The sequence below is a fragment of the Phyllopteryx taeniolatus genome, chromosome 6 (genome assembly GCF_024500385.1).
Source record: "Phyllopteryx taeniolatus isolate TA_2022b chromosome 6, UOR_Ptae_1.2, whole genome shotgun sequence".
Classification (NCBI taxonomy): domain Eukaryota; kingdom Metazoa; phylum Chordata; class Actinopteri; order Syngnathiformes; family Syngnathidae; genus Phyllopteryx; species Phyllopteryx taeniolatus.
The window spans coordinates 9,976,088-9,992,161 of NC_084507.1; the positions used below are offsets into that span (position 1 = coordinate 9,976,088).

General features: G+C 38.7%; 1 protein-coding gene and 1 long non-coding RNA gene across 3 annotated transcripts in view; both read left to right on the forward strand.

Annotated features, from left to right (window-relative positions):
• The window catches only part of LOC133479883 (RNA-binding motif, single-stranded-interacting protein 3-like), a 157,268-nt gene that overhangs the window by 69,402 nt on the left and 71,792 nt on the right, over positions 1–16,074 (forward strand). The gene's annotated exons all lie outside the window — the stretch shown is intronic.
• On the forward strand, positions 10,666–12,153 carry LOC133479885 (uncharacterized). The gene is made up of 2 exons (XR_009789098.1): positions 10,666–10,708; positions 11,323–12,153. It is a non-coding gene; the product is annotated as an uncharacterized LOC133479885 (long non-coding RNA).

The window sequence follows — 16,074 nt, forward strand, 5'->3', positions numbered from 1 at the left end:
GTCATTATGCTAATTAGAGATGATACCAGTGGTGCTGTCACTTCACGCCTCTCTCCCTTTCTTTCCTTCCTCTCTCTCCCTCTTTTCCCACATCCACATTGTCCTTGGTACCTTCTGCCACCTCTTCTTGGTGTCGTTTTATTTTTTTACCTTCCTTCTGAACGTGTGTGTGCGTGCGTGTGCGTGCGTGTGTGTGTGTGTGTGTGTTCTGCACCAGGTGCTGCAGTTCCTCCTCTAAAGTCTTTATCATGTTGAGTGAAGGAGAGAGAGAGAGAGAGAGAGAGAGAGAACGTCTACGACATACATTCTTATTTAGAGGTTGAATGACTAAAGATTTTAGTATTTGAAGTTCATGTGTTGCAAGGGGAGTCGAGGTTGACTAATCAAAAATGTCATTGTTGTTTTTTTAGCACAGTGGTCCCCAACATTTTTTTGCGCCACAGACCGACTGGTTTCATGTAACAGTTTGACAGTCTGCCATAGAAACACGTAAAAACAAATGATTAGAAATTCAGTGTAACTCACCATTGCTTTGACCGCAGTTGTTTTACCGGTAATTCGTATTAGTCTTCAATGAGCTGGTCTGATCTTGCATCCCATTGTGTGTTGTAAGACACCATAAAATAGCCAGGCTAAAAAAAAAAAAAAGCTTTTCACTGTTTCTATTTCACTTGTCCTTTTAATGTATGGAGGATATACCAGTGACCAAACTACCGGTCACATTTTGTTAAACTACTTCCACATGCTTGTAGAATACGGCAGGTGACTTATAGTACAAGTGTTACGACACTGTCAGTGTCAGCTTCGCTTTGCGCTGCTGCCCTCGTTCCTCGCCGCCAGTCCCATGCTACAGTATGAATCTTTTAAGAATAGCAGTGATTAGACTAACTGCAATGCTCATCCACAACCAGCATTTTTTTTAGTACTCTCTGACCCACGCTGACGTATGAAGGCTTATTTGTTCCACACAGCGTTATAGTCCAGCTACGGCAGCAGACGAGCGTGTCGAATGTCCTCTTTAAAGTGGCTGATTGGAAGACGAGAGGCCAAAAACATGTGATTAACAATTAGTCGACTTCAAGCTCTAAACATCAATGAGGAGTAGCAAGTCCACTAGTCAACTAGTCTGATCAACCTATAGTCTTTATAAAACACACACACATGCAGTGAACTTTGATAACCATCAACTGAATGTTTGGCTCTGGTTTAGTCTCTCTGTTTTGCTGGTGTCTCTGATTAAATGTCAAAAAGATGCCGCCTTGATCCACGCATCCATTAAAGTTTGTGATTTAATGTGTTTTTCTTAACTACAGATGATTCATCCCTTTTAGTAAGACACAGAAGTGACCATGGACAATTTGGGTGCATAACTCTAAAGTAAAGGCAGGGCTGTAGTCGTGTGTCTGTGTGTGCTTGTGAGTGTGTGCTCCTCTGTGTGAAGCAGATGAAGACAATGAGTCAAAGGAAGAGAGATAGGAGAGGAGTGGGAGGGAGCCAAATGAGTGAAACCCAATTGAATTAAATGTAATTTGGCCTGAATGTGCGCAGCCATCAGCTGCTCTCCAATCTTATTAACCCAGCATTACCAGCCCATGGGTTATGCCTGTGTATGTGCACGCACATGCGTGTAGTGAGAAGGATGGAGGAGTTAAGTGGATAAGTGAGAAAAGAAAGACAAGAAATTAAAGGGGTGAAGGTTGGTAGAGGAGGGAGGAAAGAAGGACTGAGATAGAGACCACAATAGATGAAAAACGTGTTTGTGTGAATAAAGTGCCTCATTGCCAAAGGTAATGACAAAATATCAGCAACCATATACTGTTCACTTACTCAAGTGTGAATTATACCATCTAAATAGACCACAAGTGTGTAATATTCATCATTTACATTTTAATTAAAATGTACAATTACTTTATGTTTTTATCCATTTTTTGTAATAACACTTGTTCGTTTGTTCTCCTGACTCCTTGCCCTCTGGAATGTCAAGAGTGGCCTTTGAGACAAAGGGGCCTATTTTCGTGACCTGCATAAATCAATCGTGGCGGGCAGCGCAACTGTGCACCAGGGGCGGGTTAGACCGGTGTTCGTAATTTTGTACACCAGCGCAGCCCGGTGGATCCGATAGTGGGCAGCTGTGCCACTGTGAGTGTGTTTACAGGTGACTTCATTCGCCGCCAATCAAAGCGTCTCCTCTCATTCCCTTTAAATTGGGCCCAATGGCAGTCTTGACGGACACATCTCTGTACGGAAGAGGTCGGACGATGCGTATCACAGTGATGCATGCATGATGGGAGCGTTGTCACTGCTTTGGCCGGTATTGCTACAGATAAATGTGAGAGGGTAACCTTACTAAATACGGAATGAGCTGATGATAATCGCTGCTGACTTAAATAAGTCAGCGGAGCACAGTATCTGCTTGTCTTTGTGCTGATAAAATTCACCAAAATTGCGTTAGACCAGCGGTCTACCTTTCACCAAAATTTAGACTTGGTCAGAGGAGGGGTAAATTTAGGCAGACTTTCTGCCACCAAATTGTCAGCTGCATCTCCATGGACACACCCACGCTCCGCCACAACGCTCAGCTTGGCACAGACCGGTCTGCCAAATTGGCAAATGTGCAGATGTGCTGTTTACGAAAATACAGCCCAAAGAGTTAAGGATCACTGTGTATAAAAGGATGACGCTTAACTGTAGTTTTTTTGCTCAGCTTGCATATATTGAGTGCATCTGCAGATAATGATGCAGACACGTAGACATATTTTGACGGACCAGGATATAAACAGATAGAAAACAAATAATTAAATATACAACTCACCATTGCACTAAACGATGAATGTAGTTGTTGTAATTAATGGGAAAACTGTGTTTGTGTCTCTTTAATGAGCTGGTCCCTTCTTGGGTAATCTTTTTTCTATCAAAACAAAAACAGCAAATATTTGTCATCTTTTAATGCCGGCCGGCACCATGTATGTAATGGAATCACTCCTTGCAGTTGTCGGTGAGCATCATAAACAAACTTTGGAAAAAAAAAAAAAAAAACCTGCTCGAGTCGATATAATCCGCTAATAAATATCACGGCTAAAACGCTGTAATAGCCGACTCACAGAGCCTCTTTGATCAAAAAATATGTTTTGTTCAGTCTCTCTGTGCAGCAGGGTTGGGTACCCTGCTCTACAGTTGATTAATGAAATTAATTAGCTTGTTAACTTTACAGCCAGGCATAGCGGTGATTGTTCTGGCTGGTGCTTTATTTACTCCAACCTCTTGACGTGGGTTAGAGGAGAAGCACTGATATTGACCAGAGAATGTGCAAGCCAGATTTTAACAGGGAAGGCCCACATTTTAGTGTTGCTCCATCCAGGTGGCATGAAGGTGCATAAATGACAGACTTAAGCACATGGGAGGATCTGTGTAGCCACAAGAGCACACAACCAAGCACCTTTTCCCTCTTACGCACGTGGGAGAATAAGGCCCATAAGTCTCTAGGTTACAGTTGGGAATCATGTCTTTATGAAAGGGAGATGTTTTTCAAGCTACTGAGCCTCACTTAGAAATGACTTTCACCTGAGGAGTTTAAAAAAAAAAAAAATAGAGACATATTGCCAAGACAGAGAAGGAATGGAGTAGGCAGCTGAGCATGGGGGCGGTACATTGGTTTGATGGAGCTGGGTTAGCACTAACTGGGAAACATCATAAAGGGCCCCCCTTATATTTTTTCCCTCTGTGGGATTAGTCTTTGAGTGGGCTGCTTGAAGCGAGGGAGGGAAGGTTTGATACAGGGAGGAGATGGGCAGCTGGAGCGAGGCAGGGTAGACGGATGGAGAGAATGTGGAGTGGGCATCCAGCTTGAACTCTGAGAAGCAAGAATACAAAATGAACAAGGAAAGGGAGGAAACAGGAGAGAGAAATGAATGGTCCTAAGATGAAGAGGGTTTGAAGAAGAAATGAGTGGTATAGCTATTTCTCACACGCACACCATGCATGGAATACATACAAAGTGTATTACTTATTTGTGAAGCTGACTAAATTAGCGACAGGATTTAGTGTTGCATTCTGATTGGGGTCTCAGTCCTCACATCTCTCATTGTTATTGGTGGCCAGGCGTGTTTGTTGTTTGTCATTGGGTAGACAGCAGAGTAGGCTAGATTCACAAACCGATGGCATAATTCAGCCATCGATCAAACTTTGCAGACAGCCGATGCCAAAGAGAGAGAGAGAGAACTTTCAGAGTTGGATATCACAAATCAAATGCTGTAACCTTTTAGTATTCCTGAGTCTGCACATGCTCGTTGAAAACCAATGACGCTTTTACCCCTGAAGCCCCTATCAGTCTGTCGGCTCTCCTTGCTTTGCTTTTTTTGTCTTACTGTTTTCTCTTTTAGTCACACTTTGTTATCCCACAACTTCATGGATTATTATTACTATTTTTTTTCTTGGGGGGGGGGGGGGGGGGCAAGAGAGATTAACAGGTACTGATTTGCAAGCATCCTTGGGTCCCTTTCGATTAGGGCTGCACAAATAAACAAATTTAAATCGTCATTGTGATTTGGCTGCCACGATTAAATGAGCCTGATCATCAGACAGAAGGCTTGAATTATAAAGCGTTAATCATTTGTCGTGCACTCGTGGGCACACTCGTGACTGACCTATTACCTTGCTACCCCAGAAAAGCACTCAATTCATAATGGAGTGTTACTATGACATTATATGTTATCAGTTATGACACTAAATGTTATTGCTTTCAAGTTTTATTTTTTTGTGAGGCCGCGCGGGTGTGCCTTTTGATTGGATGCTTTGACCAGTTTTTCCGCATCTGCCATGGTTTTTGAAATGAGCGTTACCAGTGATTCAAACGTAGCTGCGGCTATCAAAGAATATTTTGATTCGGGACATACATACACTATGAGGTGATATTGGATATGCTCAGGACTAATCATGACATTCAAAGAAGTATGTGCACCCTGAAGACGCATTTAAAAGAGATTAGGCTGCACAGACGGCGCAACTATTCTTCATTACCCGAGGTGAGGCGTGCCATTTTGACTGAGCTCCAAGGACCAGGGCAACTGTTCGGTTATCGGACCATGTGGCAACTTCTTCAACAAAAACACAAATTACCTGTTAAAAGTAATTCTGATTTTCTGTTGTGTTATTTGATCTGCTGTTGTGTTTAATTACTTGCTGTTGTGATTAGTTATTTGCTGTTGTGTTTTTTTATTTGCTGTTGTGTTTAGTTATTTATCGTTGTGATTAGTTATTTGCTGTCATGTTTTCTGACTTGCCATTGTGTTTAGTTTTTTGATTTGCTGTTGTGTATTTACATTTTCCATTCCAGCCTCGGCAGCTTTGTCCGTAGAATCAAGTATATCCATTTTTTTTAATCATTTCAACGCAATCAGTCACAATGAATTGTCATCTATTTTTGACCACCAATGCATTGGATTTATGCTATTTTAGTGTGCACACAAGCTAAATGGCCATTAATTTTTATGTAATATTCACAAAAAAAGACATTAGAGACTAGCCACCATGGTTGTGGTACTGGATGCTGTGTTGTAAGAACAAGGTCAATGTTGTATATTGTAACGGTTTCACCTTTTTTTAGGTTAGGTTTTTTTAGGTATCCAAAGCCAAAGGCTGTACAATTCTTCTCATGCTTTCTTCGGGATCCACATTTTCAAGACAGACACTGAAAAGTTCAAAACCTTTCGTATAGCTTAATGACTATGCAAGAGAAGAGGATGTAGTTCCGGGTACATTGAGGAGATAATTATGTCTGTGCTGTCGCAAGATGCCCTTGGTGGGAGGATACAATGGTAATTAGAATAGTTTTTTTTCTCCCCCCAAGTGTCTCAGAAATGAGTTTGTTTAACCTTTTGGTGTGTGTATCCGTGTGTAGGCAATGAAACATCTGTAAAAGTAGCAGCGATAAACTACTTAGATGTTTAAGTATAACCTTATCTGTGTATGTATGTTTGCTGACTTAGGCTGGTTTCCTTTTTTCAAAGTAAATAACCTTGAACTGCCAAGCTGTCAACTGGCCCTGCTGTGTCCCAACATCTAAAGAAAGCGAGAAAATGCCCTGCTCTCTTCTTTAAGCACTAAGGAAACACACAACAAAATCAAATCATCACAGAGCCTGCAAGGGGGAAAAAACATCTTCATTTAAAAAAAAAAAATAAAAAAAAAACAAACCTGGCTCAGTTTACAGGTTTCAAGATTTTTAGGCTACTTTATTTAACGTAAAAACTATTTGTTGTTCAATATTCCATCTATAGCACAGAGACTACTCCTCCACCAGCAGACATTTACATGCATAAACCCACACATTAAAATGAAATTAGATCTTATTTTCAGGCAAATTGTTTCTCTGTAAAGTTATGATTAACCTTTCAATATTATTTTGGCGAATCAAAGACCGGTTTACAAAATACTGGCTTTAGAACTTTATTAATGCTCACTTTTTGCACAAAATTGTTGGTATCCTTCCCTTGAAGACAGAAAAACCCACAATGGTCCCTAAAATAACTTGAAACTTCCAAAAGTAATGATACAGAAAAAATGAAAAAAAAAATTAAGTGTGAGTTTGCAATTTAAAAAAAAAAAGACTTTTTTGTCATATTTGTCAAAACAGTTATACATGTTTTTACATGACAGTAGTACATGTTTTTCTAAAACAACAAGCAGTCTCAGTCTCTAATTTGAGTCTTCAAACCAACGTAAGAGCTGATGACAGACAAAAATAAAATATTAATTACTTTAGCATACTGGAAAGAAAGTAGAAACAGTCGCATTACAAGCTTAACATTGAACTAAAACTTCACCAAAGGTCAAACTAGCAACTTTAAATCACAATAATTGGGACAAAAGTCACTAAAACATCTCACAGTATCTCAAACACTAAACTTGTGTCTCATCGGTGGGTAGATAAAGAAATCAACCTTTTAGAGCATTTGGTTCCATTCATTACTCTTTTTCATGCCTTCTCGTTTTACTTCCGTTTTTACCGGTGTTGTGTGAAGGTATTTTTCAAGCCAAAATGCTGAGTTCCAGTGCGTACCCTTCAACCCTTTTAGCTGAAACAATAATTAATGAATATTATATTAAATCAATTAGGTTAGTTCCACACGCATTGCCTTTTAGGTCATCGGTTTTGGTATTGATACTGGTTATAAAGAACACCGAGTCAAATGTTAATTTTATTGTATGCTGCAGGCTGCTAAGAAAATGGATGTTCATAATTTGGACACCCTTTATTTAAACCACGCAAACCTTTTTGACCCAGCCCTTGAAAAGAATTGGAATCGAGAATCGAAATGTGGAACTGGAACCGGGACTCGCTCAAATTAAAACGATGCGCAACCCTAATCACAACATATGTCCACTTTATGCTGTAGTTTTCAAGTGGATTTAAATTAAAGGTTAAATAGATCCCGTCTCTCACCACAGCCCCCCACACACCTTGCTCGCAGCACATATTTGTAATGACTTGTAAATATACAGTATGTAGTGTTGATAGGTTGCTTATGTATTACGTGGAATGTAAAAAGAGTGTAGAACCATCGAAGTTGTTTTTTTTCACTGATGTGGCCAAATGCATTTGACAAAATGACATCCTAGTTTTTTTTTTTTTGTTCTGTTCGGCTGTTAGGTCAAGCAGAATGGAGGATCTGTATCACTTTGATGCCGGAACAGTTTTACTGTGTCACAGTGGAGTTTTTAAGCTTCCGCTGTGGTTTCTTAGTATTATAATTGAAGTTTATTGAGAATCAGAGTCGATCAGTCGAACAGAACAAAGTTTTGGGAGTTTGATGTTGTTGCAGTCTATTTGTTCCAATTCTAGCCAAGAATCACACTCCTCATTGTGGTGCAACCATTTGATGAGGTATTGTAATTGGTTAGCTAAATAATACTGTTTAAAAATGGGAGCATTTAGGCCTCCCTCCTGTTTACTTTTCTGAAGAGTGGGTAGACTAATTCTATTTTTCTTATTTTTTGAATAAAGCTTTATTACAGCAGAAGCTAAGGTTTGAAACCATTTAAATGTGGTCTTAAATGGAATAATTGAAAATAAATAATTTATTTGAGGTAAGGTTTTAATTTTTATTGTAGCTATTCTTCCCAGTAGTGATATAGGTTAGGTTATAAATTATTCCAGCGTCTTAAATCAGCTGAGATTTTTTCCAGAAATGGTGCGTAAGTTAGATTGGTTAGCTCTGTGAGTTTTGACGAAATATTAATACCTAAATACTTAATGTTTCCTATAGGAATAGGGTCATCTGGGATTTGATCTGCAGGAGTCCATGAGTTTGCTGTTATTGGGAGTATTGTTGATTTTGTCCAGTTGATAGAGTAGTCTGATATTTGTGAAAATGTTTTAATGAGATTGAAGACTGCCTGAAGAGAATACTTGGGTTCCTGTAAGTAAAAAAGAATATCATCAGCATATAGATTGAGTTTGTGTTCTGTCACTAGTGATCAGATGCCTTTAATATTAGCATTCTGACATATAGCGGCAGCAAGAGGTTCGATGAATATTACAAATAGCATTGGTGAGAGTGGACATCCTTGTCTGGTTCCTCTTTGTAATGTAAAACTTTGTGAAGTAATCCTATTTGTGGTGACTGTAACTTTTGGCGAATTGTATAATGTAATAATAATATAATCCAATGTACTTGTATAAATGAATCTCCAAAGCCAAATTTGCAAAGTACTGCAAACAGGAAAGCCCAGTTAACTTTATCGAAAGATTTCTCTGTGTCAAGCGACACGATGATTGCGTTTGGATTTTTACACTGTGACATGCTTGTTAAATTTAATAGACGTCTGACATTGTTTGTGGAACTTCTACCTTTAATGAAGCCTGTCTAGTCATAGTGGATTATTGATGGGAGTACCTTTTCAAGTCTCGCTGCGAGGGCTTTCGAGATAATCTTGATATCCACATTAATCAGTGAAAAGGGACGATAATTAGCCGGAGAGAGTGGGGTTTTTACCTGACTTTAGTAATAACTTAATTGAAGATGTGTTCATATGGCTACTAATTTGCCCTTTATCGTGTATCTCCTTGACTCTTCTGAGAAATAGAGGCGCTAGTATTGGCCAGAAATGTTTAATGAATTCAACGGGGATTCCGTCCGGGCCAGGCGCTCGTCCTGATTGCATATTTTTTAATGTGTTATGTGATTCTGGTTAAAGGAACCACAAAGCTGTCTTTAATTTGTGTATTTAATTGAGGAATGTTTAGATCCTTACTAAAAGTTTAAATTTCATTTTGGTCTGGGTTATTTGAAGATGCGTATAAGCTGCTATAATAATGCGGTGACTGTGTCCAGTTGCCGGTTGACTCTTGAATGGCTGTAATTTATGACTTTTCTTTATTGCGCTGAAGTTGGTTCGCAAGGAATTTTCCTGATTTATTACTGTACTCAAAGTTAGTGTATCTTAACTGTTGTAGAAAAGCTGTTCTTATTAATAAGATAACATCTAATTTATGTTTTGCCTTTTGAAGTTGGTTTCTAAGCGTATCTGTCGGATTAATTGCATATTCTTCTGTGAGGTGTTTAATTTTTTTCCTCAATTCCATTTTCCACTTTGTGTTCTTGTTTTTTTTTTTTATATATATATATATATATATATATACAAAGAGTATGATATGATTCGACCTCTCAATACAGCTTTCCCGGTTTCCCAAAACAGAGATGGGGATATAGGTGGGGATGTCGTTGAATATCAAAAACTCATCCCATTCCTTCCTCACAAAAGAATCAAAATCTGGGTCCTTCAATAGGGACATGTTGAAGCGCCATGTTGGTGGGGGTCCCAAACTTGATTCAACTTTTAGATTGAGAGAAATTGGTGCATGGTCGCTGATGATGATTGGATGTATTTTGTGTGTAATTCTTTGAGCTGCCGAATTGTTTGAAAGATAAAAATCTATTCTTGAGAAAGCGGTGAACCGATGAGAAAATTTTTGTCTACAGTTATAAAAGGCCGAGATAACCTGAGTGAAATTAGAGTCAATGAGGCATTTTTCATCTGACGCAGTAAGGTGCGTTTCTTGTGATAGGAGGAGGTCTGTTTTAAATTTTGTGGTATAATCCACAATCTTAATTCTTTTTGCCTGCGATCGATTGCCATTGACATTCCATGACACAAAAGTTAAGTTTGACATATAATGGGTGCGTGTATCATAACTTAAAATAGATTTGGTACTTTGCATTCTTTGTTGTTGTTTTTTTGACAGTTTTCAGGAGTTTTTTGTTATTGTGTTGACAAATGTTATTGAGAGAGGGTGATAGAGATGCTATATTTAAGTATTGCAGAGCCAGGGTACATAGAAGGGTAATGAACAAACACTGAACATAGAAAGTGGTTGGTTGTAGTGCGCAAGAAGAGTTTTGAGTGACTTGTGTGTTTAGTGTGTGTGAAAACAAGCAGAGCAGGAAAGCAGACAGATTGGAGTGAGGATTCATGCTGGTGGCATGCGTGATTCCGTTTTTTTGTTTGTTCGTCTAAGCAAAAGTGGAAAGAATGAAACAAAATACAATACACTTTTGACAATTCATAACGACAACAGATCAAAAGAAGTACTCACTTAGAAGAGCCAGGGCGTGACGTTGGCATCACGAAACAGTTGGCCGTCGACATATAGCTTGTCGACCACTAGCCATGCTCGTTTGCCTTTGTCGCGGTGATTCTACATCAACGGGTACAAGATTTTACGGCTCTCCTTGATTTCCTTGGGGAACTGATCGTTAATTCCAAATTAAGTCCCTTTGAGCTCCCGACCTTTTGATTTTACAAACACTTTTTGCTGAAAGTGTTCAAACTTTGCAATGATGGGAGGTGGTCGGTTTCCTGGGCGAGGGTCTTCCAATCGGAGAACACGATGATAAGTAATCTTGTTGACTGTAACTTGCTGTATCTTGAGCACGGACATCATAAACTTTTTAATCGGTACCTCGGGGTCTTCCGGAGCATTTTCTGGAATGCCCGAGAAAATGAGATTGTCACGCATGCTTCTTGATTGAATGTTTAGCGTAGTTTCTTTCATGAGTTTATATTCCAGTCTCAGAGTTTGTAGTTCTGATGACGTTCACATCATGTTTGATCAAAGCGCAGTATTATCTAGTCTTAGCTCTTTCACTTGTTGTTGTGCGAATTCCAAGCTCTTTCCGGAGTTCGGCAATCTCCTGGCAAAGCAAATCAAGTGTAATCGACCATTTCTTGTCGATTGAGAGGAGGATACTCGTCTGTATCTCTGTCGAATCAAGTAAATCCTCAGTTGAAGGAATAATCCATTTTTTTCCTCTTCACCGACAGCTAACGCGATGGCTCGGATCCTCCATGACAGACTAGTTGGCGTTGACATAGCTGCGCGGATGGCAAGTGGCTCTCTACAAGTTACCGCTGCTAGCGAAGCTGGCGAAGGAAAAGAGAAAAGAACGAAGCGACCATCCACAGTTGAAAAAGGAAAAAGATTTAAGATCTTGATGTGGCCAAATGGATTTGACAAAATGACAATCAAGTCCTCCTAATCCTGTAGGACTTTGATTGATAAGTAACCGTGAGTCAGTATAATTTAAAAAAATTATAATAATTTAAATTGAAGCCAAGATGACAAAACCTTCTGTTACATTTTAAACATGCATATCTTCTTCATCAGCTGTTTTTTTTTTTAACTTAAATTTACTCAAAAGTATTTACTCTACAAAATATGTTTACACCATTACGTCTAACTGCTTATGGGGGCCACCATTTTTTGGTCTTTTCATACTCACAAGAGTGCAAATTCGTGAGAACGTGATGTTTGTTCACCACTTCCTGTACAATGCTTTTGCTTTCTGCTACACTTCATCTGATGGCCACTGCATGGTTTCCAGCTGATGCATAGTGTACACAGGATGGAATGTTTAAACCCATCGCTCTCAAAAGTCTCTCAGTTGACACAATTCACTAGCCCACTGTATTAGCAGGCAAGCCGCTACTTGTACTTTGACATCACTTTTGGTATGCAGCTGAAAGGATTTTGCGCAACATGGCGCCACCCTTACATGGATTAACTATTGCTTTTAAGTTTTATTTAACAAATGCAATATTACTGTATTTTCACAACCATAAGGCGCACCGCATTAAAAGGCGCAGTCTCAGTTACGGGGTCTATTTCTTTATTTAACACATACATAAGGCGCACCGTATTATTGGGCCACCCACAGTTCTCAAAGTGACTCATTTACGTGAATCATGGTAGAAACAATGGCAGAATTCCACTGTCCTCACATTCAAGCTATATTTACCTTAAAGACAATGAAAAAGAACAGCTATTCCATGTCATCTCTGCTTGATGATCATATTATGCTGTTTCACGAGTGTAAACAAAGAAAGTTCATTTAAGACAATTTCTTGTGGCTAAATGTGGATTAATTGATGTTATTTTACAAAGATTTTATTTATTGTTTTAGTTAAAGTGATATTGTTCGGCAATATTTGAAGTTTCTTCAACGATAGATCTCAGGGAAACAGTCAAGCCGGGACCGCCACTATCTGTAACTGTCAATGAGATCTACGCTCTTGGCAACTTGGAGTTTGGCCCATTCCTTGTAAGCAAACTGCGTCAGAATTCTCAGGTTTGACAGGTGTCTTTCACAGACTGGATGTTTTAGTGTATGGAGCTAAATATCAAAATATAACATCTCAATATATTGCAGTATAACTACAACCACACAAAAGAACGTCAGACCCGTGACAGTGTCAGTTAAAATTGAGCATTGTCATCTTTGTAAAGGCAGGCTACATTATTTGATCTAGTGCTTGTATTGGATCTAATTCAATTATGTAGGTGTACCTAATGTGGCTGGTGTGTGTATGCCAGTAGCCTTGTAACCAACCCAAAGAAGGGCATGCCATGAACAAAAACATATATATATCTATTGATATATTCCTACCTAAAGTTGTTATTCTTTTGATTTGTCCTTGTATTGCTCTTTTCACATGGTTCTATGTCTCCCTCAAGGCCCCCCCACCCCCAACCCCCCCAGCCACCCCGAGGTTAATCCTTCCGGTCTCGAATAGAGATAACCATGGCAACAGGCCTCGGCTTTAAAGCCTTGCTTCTGTAGGTCAAATGCATTGATCAGGATGAATCATGATGAAGCTGTATCAGTTGTAAGTGCAAAACACACGATGCCCAATATGTTTACATACCAGTTTGATTTGTTTTAAAAGGTACAATGACTTATTCCAGCCTAGGCTCCAGCTCACCTGTTGTCCCTAATGATAATAAGCGGTATACAAAATAGATAGCTGGATGGATGGCTTGAAGTCTTACACCCATACCATAGGCAGAGAAATACTAACTGACATGGCTTTATTACTTACTGTGGTAGGAAAACAGTCTGTGAACCCTTTGAAATTTCTTAAATTTCTGCATAAATTGGTCATCAAATGTTGTCTGATCTTTATCTAAATCACAAGAATAAAGAATAAACAATGTCTGCTTAAACTAATACCACACAAACCATTATGTTTTCATATTTTTATTGAATATAACGTAAATATTCACAGGACAGGGAGGAAAAAGTAAATGAACCATTGGTTTTAACAACTGGGTGAACCTTCTTTGACAACAATAACCTCAACCAAACATTTCCTATAGTTGCAGATCAGACGAGCACACAGATCAGGATGACTTTTGGACCATTCCTCTTTACAAAACTGTTGCAGTTAAGCAAGATTCCTGTGATGTCTGGTTTGAATAGCTCTCTTGAAGCCACAATATCTCAATTGGGTTGATATAAGGACTTTGGCTGGGCCACTCCAGAACATGTATTTTCTTGTTCTTAAGCCATTCTGTTGTTGATCTGCTTCACCCATCCTCTTTTGAGTTTCAACTGTTGTACAGATGGCCTCAAGTTTTTCTGCAAATTATCTTGATAAACTTGTGAATTAATTTTTCCATTGATGATAGCAAGCTGTCCAGGCTCTGAGGTAATTAAGCACACCCATACCGTGATGCTCCCACCATGCTTCACAGTTGGGATAAGGTTTTGATGTTGGTGTGCCATTTTTCCTCCACACGTCGTTGTGTGTTCCTCCCAAACAATTCAGCTTTGGTTTCATCTGTCCACAAACTATTATGCAGGTAGTGCTGTGGAACATCCAAGCACCCTGTAGCAATCTTCAAAAGTACGGGAATGTTTTTCTTAGACAGCACTGGCCTTGGTATTCTCCCATGAACCCCATTCTTGTTTAATGATTCACGTATAGTTCATTTGCCAACAGAGATGTTGGCATGTGCCAGTGATTTATGTACGTCTTTGTCTGACACTTGGGTTCTTTTTGACATCATTTAGCATTCTGCGCTGTTCTTTTGGATTCATCTTTACAGGATGGTCACTCCATGGAAGAGAAGCAACAATGCTGAATTTTCTCCATTTATTGACAATTTGTTTAACTGTGGACTGATGAACATCAAGACTTTTAGAGATGCTTTTGTAACCTTTTCCAGCTTTATACAAGTTTATATTGAAGTCCTCACTTCAGCCCAATTGAGATGCTGTGGCATGACCTCAAGAGAGCTAGTCACAACAGAAATCCCATGAATCCTGTTTAATTACAACAGTTTTATAAATTGGAATGGTCCAAAATACATCATGATCGTTGTGCACATCGGATGTGCAACTACAGGAGTATTAGTTTTAAGTTATTGCTGCCAAAGGAAGGTCAACCAGTAATTAAATCAAAGGGTTCACATACTTTTTATTTAATGTCCTGGGAATGTTTAATGTTATTTTCAGTAAAAAATATATAAATATATAATTATTTCTGTGATATTAGTTTAAGCAGACTCTGCTTGTTTATTCTTGTGATTTAGATGGACATAAAGATCAGACTACATTTGATTACCAATTTATGCACTGTAAGGATTAGAGCTTTGGAGCTGGAGGGCAAGGTTTGAGTCCCGCTGTGTACAAAAATATTGGAGAGTTTCTAGTCTGCTACTGTCGAGGTTCCTTTGAGCAAGCCATCCACCCCACGCCCTCAGCTCATGTGCTGCAGCACTCTTTCATATGTACAGCATTTTCAATGTAGAGTAGCCAGATAAGAATAATGACCTTCAATGAAGGGTTAGTCTTCTTCTGAAATACAACACTACTGAAATACTAACATTTTCGGATAAAGGAAGATGTGAGCTTCAAATATATTGACTTCGGAGACCCCAGAGTCAAAAATATGCTGGACAAATAAGTTAGACTTATCACCTCCATGAATAAAGGTTTGTGTTCTTCAAAAACATAAACCCCTCCATTCCTTCAATAAACCACTCACCTATCATACAACATTGAAAAGAAGGGAATATATCTTACAGCAAAGAGGGGAAACATTGATAGGTATTAATGGTAGTTTTGCAAGAAGCTATAAAAACAGTTAATATATTGCTCAAATAATAATAGCTGCTCAAAACGTTTGGGGGAATTCATACTGAATTTCATATTGCGCTTAATAGGTCTACCAAGGGGTACTGATCTCCCGAAGTTATGAGATTTGCTCTTTACGCTGTCTGCTTAGCAGAATTATAGAAAAAAATCATAGATTTGCAAAACCATTAGAGCAAAAATGTGTCTTAGTTCTGGGAAGAACACATTTTATTTTGAACATGATAGAATGAAACAATGCATTCATGGATTCACTTTAAAAAATAATATTGATACTGTATATGACACTTTTAATGGAAAGAATAGGCTGCAGTTAATAAATTCCCTTTGTTAAAGCTTAAAAAAGGTAATTATGGAGTAGTTATTGAGTTAAGGAGAGAAATCCACTCTGCTCACTTGACTCCAAAGCCTAACAACTACACAACTGAAACTTGTTGCAACTAACATGTGATATATCAGATTTCACTGTTGACATTTTTAGTGGTCGAGAGACTATCATGGCTATCCGTAATCTAAACTAGGATTGTTTGTGCTAAATCCTTATAATTATTATTATTATTATTATTATTTGCCCATGCAGCACATACGTTGTAGTTTCTACTGTGGCTTTTATGTACGCCAGTGCACCTTTTTATTGTTT